Genomic DNA, 15430 nt, shown 5'->3' with positions numbered 1-15430 from the left:
AAATGGAGAATAGGAAAAAGAAGAGAGGGAAAACAGAAATGGTTGTGGAGTCTGCTATAGGCAAAATATGTTACTTCTCTTTTTACATGGGTCTCCTTATGTGGAACTGATCATTTTATATTCCCGAATTATCCATGCTGTATATCTCCTGTAATCTTTATTTATCTATTTATCTATTTATCTATTTATTTTTAGTTTTTAGAAAGAAAGAGAGACAGAGAGATAGATCTTCCACCCACTGACTGGCTCACTTCCTAGGTGGCTTCAATAGCCAAAGCTGGGCTGGTCTGAAGCCAGGATTCAGGAGCATAATCTGGGTCTCCCACACAGTTTCAGGGGCCCTCTACTTTCCCAGGCACATCAGCAGGGAACTGGATGGGAGACGGGGCAGCAAGGTCATGAACTGTCTCCCATATGGGATGCTGACACCACATGTGGTAGCTTTACATGCTACACTAGAGAATTGTCCCCAAATATGTCAATTTTCTAAAGACATTCCCTAGAAAAGTCAAGAAGTGAGTCCAAGGTCTGACATGGAGCCACAGCTGGTTGAGACACAGCCTGCAGTGCCAGAATCCCATATGGGTACCATATGGGTACCAGTCTGAGCCCTGGCTACTCCACTTCTATCCAGCTCCCTTCTAATGTACCTGGGAAGGCAGTAGAGGTTGGCCCAAATGTTTGAGTTCCTGCCATCCATATGGGAAAACTGGATGAAACAACTGGCTCCCAGTTTTGATATGGCCCAATCCCAGCTATTGTGTCCTTTTGGGGAATGAACTAATAGATGAAAGCTCTCTTTTTCACTCTCCCTCTCTACCTCCCTCTCTCCCCCACACCTCTCTCTCTCCCCCACACCTCTCTCTCTCTCTCTCCCTCTCTCATTTCTCTGTCTCTGTCTTTATCACCCTCTCTTCTCTCTCTCTCTCTCTCTCTCTCTCTCTAACTATGTCTTTTTAGCAAATGAATACAAATAAATAGAAAGCATTAAAAAAGAAAATGAGCCCAGTTTTCTTTGAATGGATTCTATTCCTACCTGTCTTCCAAATACTCAATGCTGAGATTCTGTTTTTCCTCTCCTGCTTACTACAGAAGCTGCTCCCACTGCAACAAGTTTATACAGCCTAATGGTGTAGCCCTGCAGGACAAGCATAGTCCTAGAGTCAGACACAACCAAGATATCCACAATACAATAATTGTGCCAGCTGTCCCCAGTTATGCCCCCAAAGTAAACACCAAGGATTTCAGAATCATAGGGCACATGTCTCTCTGCTGCTACTCTGTGCTTCTAGGAGTACTATTGTATGAGGTGAAAGATTTTGAGGACAATTTGTCATAAAGGAAAATAAGCAAGCCAGGAAATTTTACTTTCCAACAACCAAAAAATGTAGTTATTTAGATTATGCAATGCTGCTCACAGATTATACCAACTGTGACTTAAAAAACTCATCAGAACTTCAGTTACTGTTCACAGATCCTGAGTAGGGATGTGAGAGAGGACTGAGTAGCTGTGTGGTGCAGGGTCTCTCCTGAGGCTGAAGTCAGACATTCACTGGCGCTGTAGTCATCTGAAGGTGTGACTGAGGCTGACGGGTTCACTTAAAGCTCATTCACATGATTGATATGTTGTCACTGGATTTTGGCTAGACCCCAACTTTGACACACATGTGCCTCTCCACAGGATTTCCTGAGTGTCCTTTGTTATGCTCTTTGTCCTGTCTCTTCCCTCCTGCCCATTTGATTTTCTGCCTGTTTGCTAATTAGCATCCCATGGTTGCTTTGCTTGATTCCAGTTAGCCACAGTGTGCTGAGCAGAGCCAGGCTTTCCAGATAGAATCTGGAAGAACATTCCTTCTATGGGACTCCTTACCCCATCAGATCATTAGATCCCCACAGAGACCCCCAGAGAGTCGATCACACCGAACTGCAAAAGCAAGGTTTATTCGGGAGTACAAGCCACTACAGGGACCCCATCCAACCACCCGGCACAGCGGAGGAAGGAGTGAGGCCCCGGTCTTTGTTTGGGAGAGTTTTTAAAGGGAAAAAGGGCTACATCAGCAAAAAAAGAGTTACATACAGCATGGAAGCTTTGGGCGCAGGGAGTTAAGTGGGGGCTTACAGCGCGGAAGTTCTGGGTACAGGGAGTTACAGCGGGGCTTACAGCACGAAAGCTCTGGGCACAGGGAGTTACTTTGTTCAGCAATCTCTACTGTGCTGTCCTTGGTCTACCGAGCTGGCTGTCCCTGGTAAGCTTTGCTATCTCCGGAATGCCTGAATGCCTGCTTTTACAAGGACTCAGGTCTGCTATGGGAAACAGAGGATGCTTTTTTTTATTGTTTTAAAATGGAGTCACTTTGGCTCTTCACTTGCAGTATGGGGGTTTACCCTATATGAAATGGCCCAAGGCAGATGGGAATGATCTTTTATAAAAGCCTCAGAAGTCAGACATCATTTCTTTCATGACATACTACAGTTTCTACAGGGCTATCTCAGATTCAGTGAGTATGCAAAGGGTGTGAATCATGATAAGGATCATTGGGGATAATCTTAGAGATTGGCTGCAAGAGTATTTAAAAGAACAAGAAGCATTTCAGAAAGGAAATACAACAGAAAGAGGGAGAATAGGAGAGGAGGAAATATTTTGATTCTCAAAAGCTGAAAACAGAAAGAAATAATGTACCCAGCTCTTCCCTGAGACCTCTAAGGCAACTTGAAGTCTCCTCTCCCTAGGATGCCTGAAGCAGGTCCAACATTTAAGACAGAGATTCACGATGAGGCACAAAAAGTCAGGATGCCCTGAGAAGCCCCTCAGTGTCCCAGAAAGCACAGCTCTTCTCCCTTCCTTTTTTGCCTATCTCACCTTTGCTGAGGCTATGATGTGACAGATACCTGAGGATGAATCTGTGGCTTGACACACATGATCTCAAAATCAGCATTAAAAAGTGGTGATGCCTCCGGGGAGGGAAGAATGCTACTGTTACCATGGGTGCATTGATGCCATGGCTTCCTGTGGGGAGCAACTCGGACTAGACTAAGTTACTGGAATTAAGACTTATTCTATGCATCTGCTCTCCCACAATATGGTGCTGGGAGAGGAGAAAACAGCTTCTACACAGCTGCCTCCAGTTCAGCCAATAAACTGTAGGACTTGCTCCTGATTGGAGGAGAGCAGCGTACTCGGCGTGTGGGCAGCCGAGTTAGGATTGGCGGAGGAGGACTATAAAGGAGGAGAGAGACGGCATGTACCAGGAACATCTAAGGGGAACATCTAAGGGGAACACCTGTGCAGCCCCCGAGAGAGCTGGCCGGCGGTGTGCTGCTCCCCTGCGGAAGTGGGGAAAGTGGCCAGGGGGAACCGCCCTTCCACGGAGGTGGAAGGGACAGTAGCCAACCCGGGAAGAACCAGCAGCAAACCCGGGGAGGGCCGAGCAGACGAAAGAACAGCGCAGGGTCCTGTGTCGTTCCTCCACGAAGAGGGGGAGCGACATAATGGTGCCGTGACTCAGATAGGAAACCTAGGACGGATAGGAAACTTAGGAGGGAAGAAACGGGAAGAAGTGGGAAAATACTGGAGAGAGAGACTAGCAAAGAGCCTAGGTGCCGGAAGAAGCTATTGAAAGCCTAGGCATAGACTCGGATATGGACTGTGGGAAAGAAGTTAGGATTGAAAGCGAAAGTGAAAGCTTTCATAGACTCGGATGCGGACTATGGCGGGGAAGCTAGGAGATTGAAAGCGAAAGTGAAACCTGGAGGAGGCTTGGACTCGGATACGGACTGTGGGAAAGAAGTTAGGATTTAAAGTGAAAGCAAGAAGAAACTTAGAGTCAGATACGGACTGCAGGTTGAAAGTGAAAGTGAAACCTATAAGAAACTTAGACTTGGATACGGACTGTGGGGAGAGGCCAGGAGAAATGAGGGAGGAATATTGTTGGAAGAAAACTTAGGGAAACATACCGGGTAGAGAAAAATGTTAGGGAGGATGAAGCCGCGAGTGCAGGCCAAGCCATCTTGGAATTCTTCAAGTCAGCCCGGGGAGCAAGAGGCGAAGATCTGGAACCAGAAGCAGAGACGTGGGCCGCCAGGTTGGAATTCGCCAGGTTAGTCCGGGGAACTTGGACTGAATGCCGGTGGTGGTGGAAACATTCGCGGAAGCCGCCGCGTGCAGAGAGAGCACGGGGCGTGAATAGATAGGGAACGCGGAGCTGGCGCGAGGCCGTGGTGCGGGCGCGAAGTGCGTGGAGACAGCGGAGCGTGCGCGCGAAGCCGAGCCGTGCAGAGCCGGGAGCCCGCCGGCGGGGCGAGGCGCCGGGAAGCCGCGCAGAGCCGTGAAGCAGCCTCGGGGCGGGCGCCGGGTAGCCACAGGGATAAGAGAAACAGAAGTTTAGAAGTAAAATGAGAGAAATAGGAATGCTGGAAGATAGAAGTAAAATGGGAGAAATAGGAATGCCCGGAGATAGAGAAATAGAGAAATAGAAAGGCCTCCCCACAATATGGCAATGAGAGAGCTTGGATTCGGTCTGCCTGATTAGTGAGGCGATGAGCACCTGCGGGCGGCTAGCAGCTTATGCGCCGCAGGTCACCGAAGACAGGCACGAATTAACATCAATAAGGCCTCCCCACAACACAGCAATGAGAGAGCTTGGATTCGGTCTGCCTGATTAGGGCGATAAGCACCAGCGGGCAGCTCGACCAGAGTGTGAGCTGCAGGTCACCGAAGACAGGCACGTTATCAACACCAATAAGTCTCCCCACAACATGGCAATGAGAGAGCTTGGATTCGGTCTGCCTGATTAGGGCGATAAGCACCAGCGGGCAGCTCGACCAGAGTGTGAGCTGCAGGTCACCGAAGACAGGCACGTTATCAACACCAATAAGTCTCCCCACAACATGGCAATGAGAGAGCTTGGATTCGGTCTGCCTGATTAGGGCGATAAGCACCAGCGGGCAGCTCGACCAGAGTGTGAGCTGCAGGTCACCGAAGACAGGCACGTTATCAACACCAATAAGTCTCCCCACAACATGGCAATGAGAGAGCTTGGATTCGGTCTGCCTGATTAAGGTGGTAAGTACCAGCAGGCGGCTCGACCAGAGTATGAGCCGCAGGTCACCGAAGACAGGCACGCATCAGCGCCTAAAAACCTCCTTACAACATGGCGAAGAGAGGACCCGGATTCGGTTTGCCTGATTGATAGGACTTGTAAGAACCTGTGGCAACTCTAGCAAGCACAGCAGAGTGTGTGCCGCGGGGCACCGAAGACAGGCGCGTATCAACGCCAAAAAATAAAAAGAAAGGGGGATCTGTGGGGAGCAACTCGGACTAGACTAAGTTACTGGAATTAAGACTTATTCTATGCATCTGCTCTCCCACAATATGGTGCTGGGAGAGGAGAAAACAGCTTCTACACAGCTGCCTCCAGTTCAGCCAATAAACTGTAGGACTTGCTCCTGATTGGAGGAGAGCGGCGTGCTCGGCGTGTGGGCAGCCGAGTTGGGATTGGCGGAGGAGGACTATAAAGGAGGAGAGAGACGGCATGCACGAGGGAACATCTAAGGGGAACATCTAAGGGGAACACCTGTGCAGCCCCCGAGAGAGCCGGCCGGCGGTGTGCCGCTCCCCTGCGGAAGTGGGGAAAGTGGCCAGGGGGAACCGCCCTTCCACGGAGGTGGAAGGGACAGTAGCCAACCTGGGAAGAACCAGCAGCAAACCCGGGGAGGGCCAAGCAGACGAAAGAACAGCGCAGGGTCCTGTGTCGTTCCTCCACGAAGAGGGGGAGTGACAGCTTCCAGCTTTCTATTGAATATGGAGCAGAAGTCTGGAATACCACAAGAGAACATAAATGGGAGTCTAGCACTTTCCTGGCTCTTGAAAGTAAACACAAGGATGTGGAACTGCTCCAGTCTGTAAAGATGGAAGAATGTACCAGCCAGATGCATCTAAATCTTAAGGGAGAGGAATAATAATAATAATAATAATAAACTTTGTTACTCTCCTTCTACTATATCTACTGTTGCCTTGTTCTAACAGTGGATAACAGTATTCAGTAATATCCATGAAAAACCTGCCTCTCCTGTGTCTTTGGTCCCCTCTTCTAAACCTCAATATTCATTACCAAAGTTCAAGGCCCTGATACCAGTGTATGATGCATTTTTTTCCTCTCTGAATCACCCAAATCATTTTGAAAACAACATGCAACACTGGTCTTCACTTGAAGATGGAGCTCTGAAGGTCAAAAGAGAGAAGGGAGAAAATCTGTGTACACTTTTTGGGTGGCAACCGTTCACATTAAAACTCAGAGGGGCAGTCCAAGGCTCTCCTCTGCCCCTGGTTTTCCTATCTTGATCTGGACATCTCTTCACAGCATCTTCTCTTCTCCAAATGTGAATGCAGTGTCCACCAGAAGGGAGTTTGCTCAGGACATTCTGACAATTTCCCAACCCCATACACTAGGAGAGGGCCCCTTGGAAAACTGAACTAGGCCTAAAGATCTTAAGTGACCACAATCTTAGGCCTTTTCTTTTGCCATCTTCAGACTTACTCTCCCCTAGAGGCCCTAAATCACTACAGGACTTTTTAAATAGGGCAAGAAAAAGAGAAAACATAAATGTAGTAGTAATGGGAACACTACTAAAGTCTAGAAAAGTTTTCTGAACATGTGAAAAATGTTATTTTCTCTTTACATTGCTATTTGAAATTTGCATGATATCTGATCCTCAGAGGCCTAATTAAATGTTAGAATCAAGGTGTAAGTTTTACTTATAAATAATGCAAGTTTCCTAAAATAAATATAAATAAAATAGAAAATATAGGTGTCGCTCCCCCTCTTCGTGGAGGAACGACAGAAGACCCTGCGCTGTTCTTTCATCTGCTCGGCCCTTCCCGGATTTGCTGCTGGTTCTTCCCGGGTTGGCTACCGTCCCTTCCACCTCCGCGGTTCCCCTACCACTTTCCCCACTTCCGCGGGGGAGCGGCACACCGCCGGCCGGCTCTCTCGGGGACTGCATAGGTGTTCCCTCAGATGTTCCTGGTGCAAGTTGTCTCTCTCCTCCTTTATAGTCCTCTTCTGCCAATCCCACTCGGCTGCCCACACGCCGAGTACGCTGCTCTCCTCCAATCAGGAGCAGGATCAGCTCCTGGAGGTCATCACTCAAGTTGGCAAGAGGCAGCTGCATAGAAGCTGTTTTTTCCTCTCCCAGCGCCATATTGTGGGAGAGCAGATGCATAGAATAAGTCTTAATTCCAGTAACTTAGTCTAGTCCGAGTTGCTCCCAGTTGCTCCCCACAATAGGTAAGGCAAAAATTTTGTCTTTCTTCTTTTAAAATCCAACACCTAAAGTTCTCACTACTTTAGTCTTCAAATGAGAAATCTCACTGCTCAGTACAAAAATGGCCTCATCTCACCAAATCCAAAAGCTTGTCTCTGAATGGTTGCCAGTGGGCACCTAGGTACTTGCATCCAAACTAGAGGGGATAGAACCCAGTGAAGTCCACAGAATGTTTCAAAGGCAAACAGCCCACTACCACCTGCACGGAATGAGCAATGCCAAATGTCATTTCTCTCCCCATCTCTCTCATGCCTCACTGAATTAGCCACACTTACTCACCTGCATATTGACTGAGCTATGTACTAATGTAGGTCCTGAAAGTACCTAAATTTATATTTGAAAGCTTATAGGGATTCAGTGGTGGTAAGGCTGAAAATTGTGATAAATTCTTTCTGGATCTTCCACAAGCACAGCACCAGTTTTACCCACTGTGTTGTAGCCCCTCCAAAAACACCAAAATCCCTTTAGCTGGGTAGACAAAGGCCACCTTGTGTTTCACTCTGGAATCACTAGGTGAGGCAAAAGGACCAACATCCCTTTGGAATACAGAAAGCAAAATAACTTTACATCATCTACTTCTGAAGATTAGCTGAGATGGGAGACAGCAATATTCTCAGATTTCTTTTTTTTAAAGATTTATTTATTCATTTGAAAGAGTTACACAGAGAAAGGAGAGGCAGAGAGAGAGAGGTCTTCCATCCACTGGTTCGCTCCCCAATCGGCTGCAATGGCCAGAGCTGCGCCAAGCTGAAGCCAGGAGCCAGGAGCTTCTTTCGGCTCTCCCACGCAGGTGCAGGGTCCCAAGGACTTGGGCCATCTTCCACTGCTTTCCCAGGCCATAGAAGAGAGCTGGATCAGAAGTGGAGCAGTCAGGACTTGAACCATCACCCATATGAGATGCTGATGCTTCAGGCCAGGTTGTTAACCAGCTGCACCACAGCGCTGGCCCCTCTCAGATTTCTTATTCAAGGTGTGATGCAAGGTCCTTTCAGGCCTTAAAGTCTTCTCTAGCCAAATTTAGGTCATATATAAGGACTTTTGAAAGTCTTAACCTTGGGCCAACACTGTGCCATAGTAGGTAAGCTGTCACCTGCAGCTCTGGCATCCCTGTGGGCTGCAGTTCCAGTCCCAGTTGCTCCACTTCTGATCCAGGTCCTTGTCAATGTGCCTGGGAAGGCAGTGGAGGATGTCCCAAGTGCTTGAGCCCCTGAACCTAAGTGGGAGACCCAGAAGAAGCTCCTGGCTTTGTCTCAGCCCAGCTACAGCCAAATAGCCATTGTGGCTATTTGGAGAGTAAACCAGTGATAGAAGGTTCTCTCTCTCTCTCGACAGACAGAGTGGACAATGAGAGAGAGACAGAGAGAAAGGTCTTCCTTTGCCGTTGGTTCACCCTCCAATGGCCGCCACGGCCGGCGCGCTGCAGCGGGCACACCGCGCCGATCTGATGGCAGGAGCCAGGTGCTTCTCCTGGTCTCCCATGGGGTGCAGGGCCCAAGCACTTGGGCCATCCTCCACTGCACTCACTCCTGGGCCACAGCAGAGAGCTGTCCTGGAAGAGGGGCAACTGGGACAGAATCCGGTGCCCCGACCGGGACTAGAACCCGGGGTGCCGGCGCCGCAGGCGGAGGATTAGCCTAGTGAGCCAGGGCGCCAGCCTCTCTATCTTTCTCTCTCTCTCTCTGTATCTCTATCTGCCTCTCTGTAACTCTACCTTTCAAATAAATAAACCTTTTCAAAAAAAAAAAACAATCTGCAATGTGTAGACAGTATATAGAGTATATGCAATCAACCAGATTCTGACAAAACCAACCACAAATTAACCATCATCATTAAGAAAATGCTTCCAGGTTTGAATACTGGCTTTGCCACTGCTTAGCAACAGCATCTTGGGTAATCTCTGTTCTTCATCTGAAAAATAATGTCAATAATAGTATCTAGTGCTTGGGCAAACACATTTAAAACACTAACAGCTTAACAGCCATGTCTGGCATACAATTACTCAACAAATACTAGTTTACAATCTTTACTACCACTGTCCTCTCAGACTGTATCCAATGAGCCACACTTGAGCTCCCATACTCTGAGCTTATAAGCCAAATCAACACATGATGCAGTCACAAGAGACATCGATGCCTCCTGTATTCCTCCCTAGAGGGCTTGAGCCCTCCCAGAGGGCAAACTATATGAAAGGAGACTTTAAAAAGTTCACGGGAAATATGGAATTAAAAGGTAAGTTAATATTGTCACAATTTTTTAAAATCCATACCTAGTTTTTCCCGGACACACACATTTTTTTTTTTTGACAGGGAGAGTGGATAGTGAGAGAGAGAGAGAGAGAGAGAGAGAGAGAAAGGTCTTCCTTTTGCTGTTGGTTCACCCTCCAATGGCCGCCACGGCTGGCAGGCTGTGGCAGGCGCACCGCGCTGATCGGAAGGCAGGAGCCAGGTGCTTCTCCTGGTCTCCCATGGGGTGCAGGGCCCAAGCACTTGGGCCATCCTCCACTGCCTTCCTGGGCCACAGCAGAGGGCCTGTAAGAGGGGCAACCGGGACAGAATCCGGCGCTCCGACCGGGACTAGAACCCGGTGTGCCGGCGCCGCTAGGTGGAGGATTAGCCTAGTGAGCCGCGGGGCCGGCCCTGACACACATTTTTAATGGAAATTTTCAATACTCCTCACACAGTCTTGTCTCTCTAATGTACATATTAATTGCCAGAGTCCTTTGGCTGGTACACTATCCTTTCTCACCTGATTTCACTCACATGGAAAAGCTGTAGGAAATCACGGGAGCAGCCATTAGGAGATCAGGCCTCCAGATATCAACAGTCACTGGGTTGCACACTCCCCTTCCTTTTCACAAGTAAGTTCTGCTAAGTCAAGGGAAAAAAGGGTAGCTCTATTTCTTCCTTTTCTGAAAACATCAATCATAAAACATTAAGTGAAATCCTCTTTAGAAATTTCAAGTTGGAGGGAGAACACTTATCCAAGGTCTATGATTGAAGTAGCTGATTATTTTTAGCCTCTTTAAGCAAAAATTGTTAATGAGATTTTAATTTGAAGGCTTAAATCATAGTGTTCCAAGTTTCAGTGAAGCACCACAGAATTCATAAGAGAAACCGCACAGATCCCTTCACAACAGCTCACTTCCTGACACCCACCTCCCAGTAAAAGCAGCCAAGAGAATTTCTAAGATCATACACACAGATTAGTGGAGCCAATTCCAAGTTCTTGTTAGAAATTGGCTTTTAAATGGCAGGCTATTGAGGTTGTATACTTAAGTCTCCAAACACAAGCCCACAAAACAACACATGCTATGTGTCAGGAAAGAGGAGACAGCATGAAGCTGAAGTAGACACACATACAGGTTAAAATTTATTAGGTTTGTGTGCTAGAAGACCATGCCCTCACCATGCCCCTGTGTGACCTCATGCCCCTACCTGGCCACACCATGTACCCACTGGCCAATCAGGTTAATTAACCACTCCCCTTTAAAAGTGGATTAAAAGCCTGGGATACGGTGTGTTCACCCCTTTTCCTTTGCCTGGCCTCTTGCCAGCATTGGACGGGCTGCAGTCCTGTACCTTCAGGGCATGTGGCCTTTGGGCCTCCTACCCCATGCTTCCTGTCCCAGATGTTCCTCCACATGGCTGGTTCCTGGTGCTTGATGTGAACCCAGACTTACCTCTCTCCTTTAGACAGGGCCCTCATTCCTCTATGCATCTTTCTCCCTGAATAAAAGCTTAAAATGTACCATGCTGCCTCACTCATTTATGCTGGTATTCAGAATTCTTCTCTGAATATTAGGCAAGAACCCACATGGGCTTATTACTGTTGGGGACTTATTAGTAAGCATATGGTGATATCCTATGGCACCCCAAATTCTGATAACATACATGGCACCCAAATGAGACTTTTGAGAAACTCTTAGGGGGCCATGTTTCGATATATATTTTAGGGGGTTAATGTCAATAACAAAGCCACGGCTAGACCAGATTTATTCAGATGGTTTATTCACTCCAAAGTGAATGCATGGTGGAAACTTTCCAGCAAACACACAGCAAAAAGAGAACTCCCTCCCTTACAGACTGTTGGTTTATATAGTACAATGTGGCTGGGAGGGGTTGGAGGGCTGAGCTAAAGCCGGGCTGCTGAGACAGAGGGGGTGTTTAGGCTGGATTCAAAGGTCCTTTGAGATAACAGTGTGAGCTGGAAGGGGCTTGGGCTGAGGCTGGACTCTGAGGCTGAACTACTGAGACAAAGGGAAACAGCTTGGGAGGAGTGAGAGAGATCTCAGGCTGATAGCAGGAGTCCTCAGATAGTGCTGTATCCAACAGGTGAGGCAGGGCAGGACTGGTCAAGGCACAGTGGGGCTGTATTAGCAAGACAGAGAAACAGGGAACTGCTTGTTGTGTAGGTGAGAGGTCAACATGGATGTAAGGATTTTTGTCCTTCCTCTATTATTGTATATAATAAAGCTAGAATAAAGCAGACCTGGATGAAGGCAATTTCTGGAAAATTCTATAATGAAAATTTAGCCAATCACTATTTATTGCAGTTCACATAGACTTCAGTCTTTAGCTTTTGGGATTCATGTTTGGCTGCCTTTCAGCTGGGAGTCTGAGGAAATGTATAACAAGGATAAATGCCATAGGAGTGGCCAAAGACTGTAGTAGAGAAAATGATGTGCACCATCAATTGTCGCTCCCCCTCTTCATGGAGGAACGACACTAAACCCTGCCTAGGCTTCATATCCGAGTCACGGCACCATTATGTCGCTCCCCCTCTTCGTGGAGGAACGACACAGGACCCTGCGCTGTTCTTTCGTCTGCTCGGCCCTCCCCGGGTTTGCTGCTGGTTCTTCCCGGGTTGGCTACCGTCCCTTCCACCTCCGTGGAAGGGCGGTTCCCCCTGGCCACTTTCCCCACTTCCGCAGGGGAGCGGCACACCGCCGGCCGGCTCTCTCGGGGGCTGCACAGGTGTTCCCCTTAGATGTTCCCCTTAGATGTTCCCTCGTGCATGCCGTCTCTCTCCTCCTTTATAGTCCTCCTCCGCCAATCCCAACTCGGCTGCCCACACGCCGAGCACGCCGCTCTCCTCCAATCAGGAGCAGCTCCTGCAGCTTGTCAAGTTGGTGAGAGGCAGCTGGGTAGAAGCTGTTTACTCCTCTCCCAGCGCCATATTGTGGGAGAGCAGATGCATAGAATAAGTCTTAATTCCAGTAACAGTCTAGTCCGAGCTGCTCCCCACAGATCCCCCTTTCTTTTTATTTTTTGGCGTTGATACGCGCCTGTCTTCGGTGTCCCGCGGCACACACTCTGCTCTACTTGCCAGAGTTGCCACAGGTTCTTACAAGTCCTATCAATCAGGCAAACCGAATCCGGGTCCTCTCTTCGCCATGTTGTAAGGAGGTTTTTAGGCGCTGATGCGTGCCTGTGTTCGGTGCCCTGCAGCTCATACTCTGGTCGAGCTGCCCGCTGGTGCTTACCGCCTTACTAATCAGGCAGACCGAATCCAAGCCTTCTCATTGCCATATTGTGGGGGAGACTTATTAGTGTTGGTTCGTGCCTATCTTCGGTGACCTGCAGCTCATACTCTGGTCGAGCTGCCTGCTGGTGCTTACCGCCTTACTAATCAGGCAGACCGAATCCAAGCTCTCTCATTGCTGTGTTGTGGGGAGGCCTTATTGATGTTAATTCGTGCCTGTCTTCGGTGACCTGCGGCGCATAAGCTGCTAGCCGCCCGCAGGTGCTCACCACCTCCCTAATCAGGCAGACCGAATCCAAGCTCTCTCATTGCAGTATTGCGGGGAGGCCTTTCTATTTCTCTATTTCTCTATCTCCGGGCATTCCTATTTCTCCCATTTTACTTCTGTCTGCCAACATTCCTATTTCTCTCATTTTACTTCTAAACTTCTGTTTCTCTTATCCCCGCGGCTTCCTGGCGCCCGCCCCGAGGCTGCTTCTCGGCGGCTTTCCGGCTCTGAGCCGCTTCAGCCCGCGCCTCTCTCATCTGTGCGGCTTCGCACTAGCCCAGCGTTCCCTATCTACTTGAGCCCCGCACGCTCTGTCTGCGCGCGGCAGCCTCCGCGAGTCACACAGCGTAGCTTACGTCTCCGCCACTAGCATTCAATCTAAGTTCCCCGGGCTAACCTGGCGAATTCAACCCAGCTCACGTCTCCGCCCCACGATTTGGCTTCCCGTCCTTTGCTCCCCGGGCTAATCAGACGGATCCCAATCTGGCTTACGTTTCTGCTTCTGGTTTCAACTTTTCGCCCCCCATTCCCGGGCTAACTTGAGAATCCCAAAGTGGCTTTCGTCTCCGCCTTGGCCTGCCCCCCGCGGCTTCAATTTCCCTAACATTTTCCTCTACCCGGTATGTTTCCCCAAGCTTTCTTCCAACAATACTCCTCCCTCATTTCTCCTGGCCTCTCCCCACAGTCTGCATCTGAGTCTTGTTTGTTCTAGCTTTCACTTTCGCTTTCGACCTTAGAGATTTCTCCCAGTTTCCCCCCGTAGTCCATATCTGAGTCTATGCCTAGGCTTTCAATAGCTTCTTCCGGCACCTTTTTCGTCCGGCTTTTCCCTAGGCTGTTTGCTAGTCTCTCTCTCCGATAATTTCCCAGTTCTTCCCGTTTCTTCCCTCCTAAGTTTCCTATCCGTCCTAAGTTTCCTATCCGAGTCACGGCACCATTATGTCGCTCCCCCTCTTCATGGAGGAACGACACTAAGTCCTGCCTAGGCTTCATATCCAAGTCGCGGCACCATTATGTCGCTCCCCCTCTTCGTGGAGGAACGACACAGGACCCTGCGCTGTTCTTTCGTCTGCTCGGCCCTCCCCGGGTTTGCTGCTGGTTCTTCCCAGGTTGGCTACTGTCCCTTCCACCTCCGTGGAAGGGCGGTTCCCCCTGGCCACTTTCCCCACTTCCGCAGGGGAGCGGCACACCGCCGGCCGGCTCTCTCGGGGGCTGCACAGGTGTTCCCCTTAGATGTTCCCCTTAGATGTTTCCTCGTGCATGCCGTCTCTCTCCTCCTTTATAGTCCTCCTCCGCCAATCCCAACTCGGCTGCCCACACGCCGAGCACGCCGCTCTCCTCCAATCAGGAGCAGCTCCTGCAGCTTGTCAAGTTGGTGAGAGGCAGCTGGGTAGAAGCTGTTTTCTCCTCTCCCAGCACCATATTGTGGGAGAGCAGATGCATAGAATAAGTCTTAATTCCAGTAACAGTCTAGTCCGAGTTGCTCCCCACAATCAATGGCAAAATCCAGCTCTGATTATAGCACTCCAAATCCTTGACAAAGGGCCACATATCTAGCATTTTTCTTTTTTTTCTTTTTTAAATTTTAATTTAAGGAATTCATTTTTACATAGACACAACTTTAGGAATATAGTGGTTCTTTCCCCCAAGCCCCACCCCCACTCCCATCCCACCTCCCATTCCCTCTAACATCTCCTTCTTCATTATGGACCATTTCTAGTATGAATTTGTATACAGAACACAAATTCTATGCTAATAATAGACTTCAATAATTTGCCCCCACACCCACATACAACATATAGAGTACAGTTTGGGGAGAGAATTTGCAGTTGATTCTCATATTACAATTCAGAAGGGACAGAGGTCCTACCTGGGGAGCAAGTGCACAGTCACTACTATTGTTCATTTAACAATTAATACTCTTTTATGATGTCAGTGATCATCCGAGGCTCTTGCCATGAAAAGGCTATGAAAGCCTTTTGTGACCACAGACTCCTTCAGTATTTGGACACGGCCATAAGCAAAGTGGATGTTCTCTTCTCCCTTCAGAGAAGAGTGTCTCCTTCTTTGATGACCCTTTCTTTCCTCTGAGGTCTCACAGAGATCCTCCCTGTAGGATATATATATATATATATATATAGTCACAGAGTACATCTAGCATTTTTCAGTCATCAGGTAGGACTTACACTTTATAGGAACTCTCAGTCAAGTCTCAAGATATGCACATGCCTATTTTTGGATTAAGAAAATATTATTTCTTGAAGCATTTGTAGGAAAGACAAACAGAAAGTTAGCCACATTAGGCCCTTTATTCACAGCTTCCAACATTGTTACCACCACCAATTCAGATTTACCAGG

This window comes from Oryctolagus cuniculus, chromosome 1, assembly GCF_051225735.1.
Source record: "Oryctolagus cuniculus isolate XC-2025 breed Fujian yellow rabbit chromosome 1, ASM5122573v1, whole genome shotgun sequence".
Classification (NCBI taxonomy): domain Eukaryota; kingdom Metazoa; phylum Chordata; class Mammalia; order Lagomorpha; family Leporidae; genus Oryctolagus; species Oryctolagus cuniculus.
This window is presented reverse-complemented; position numbering follows the sequence as displayed.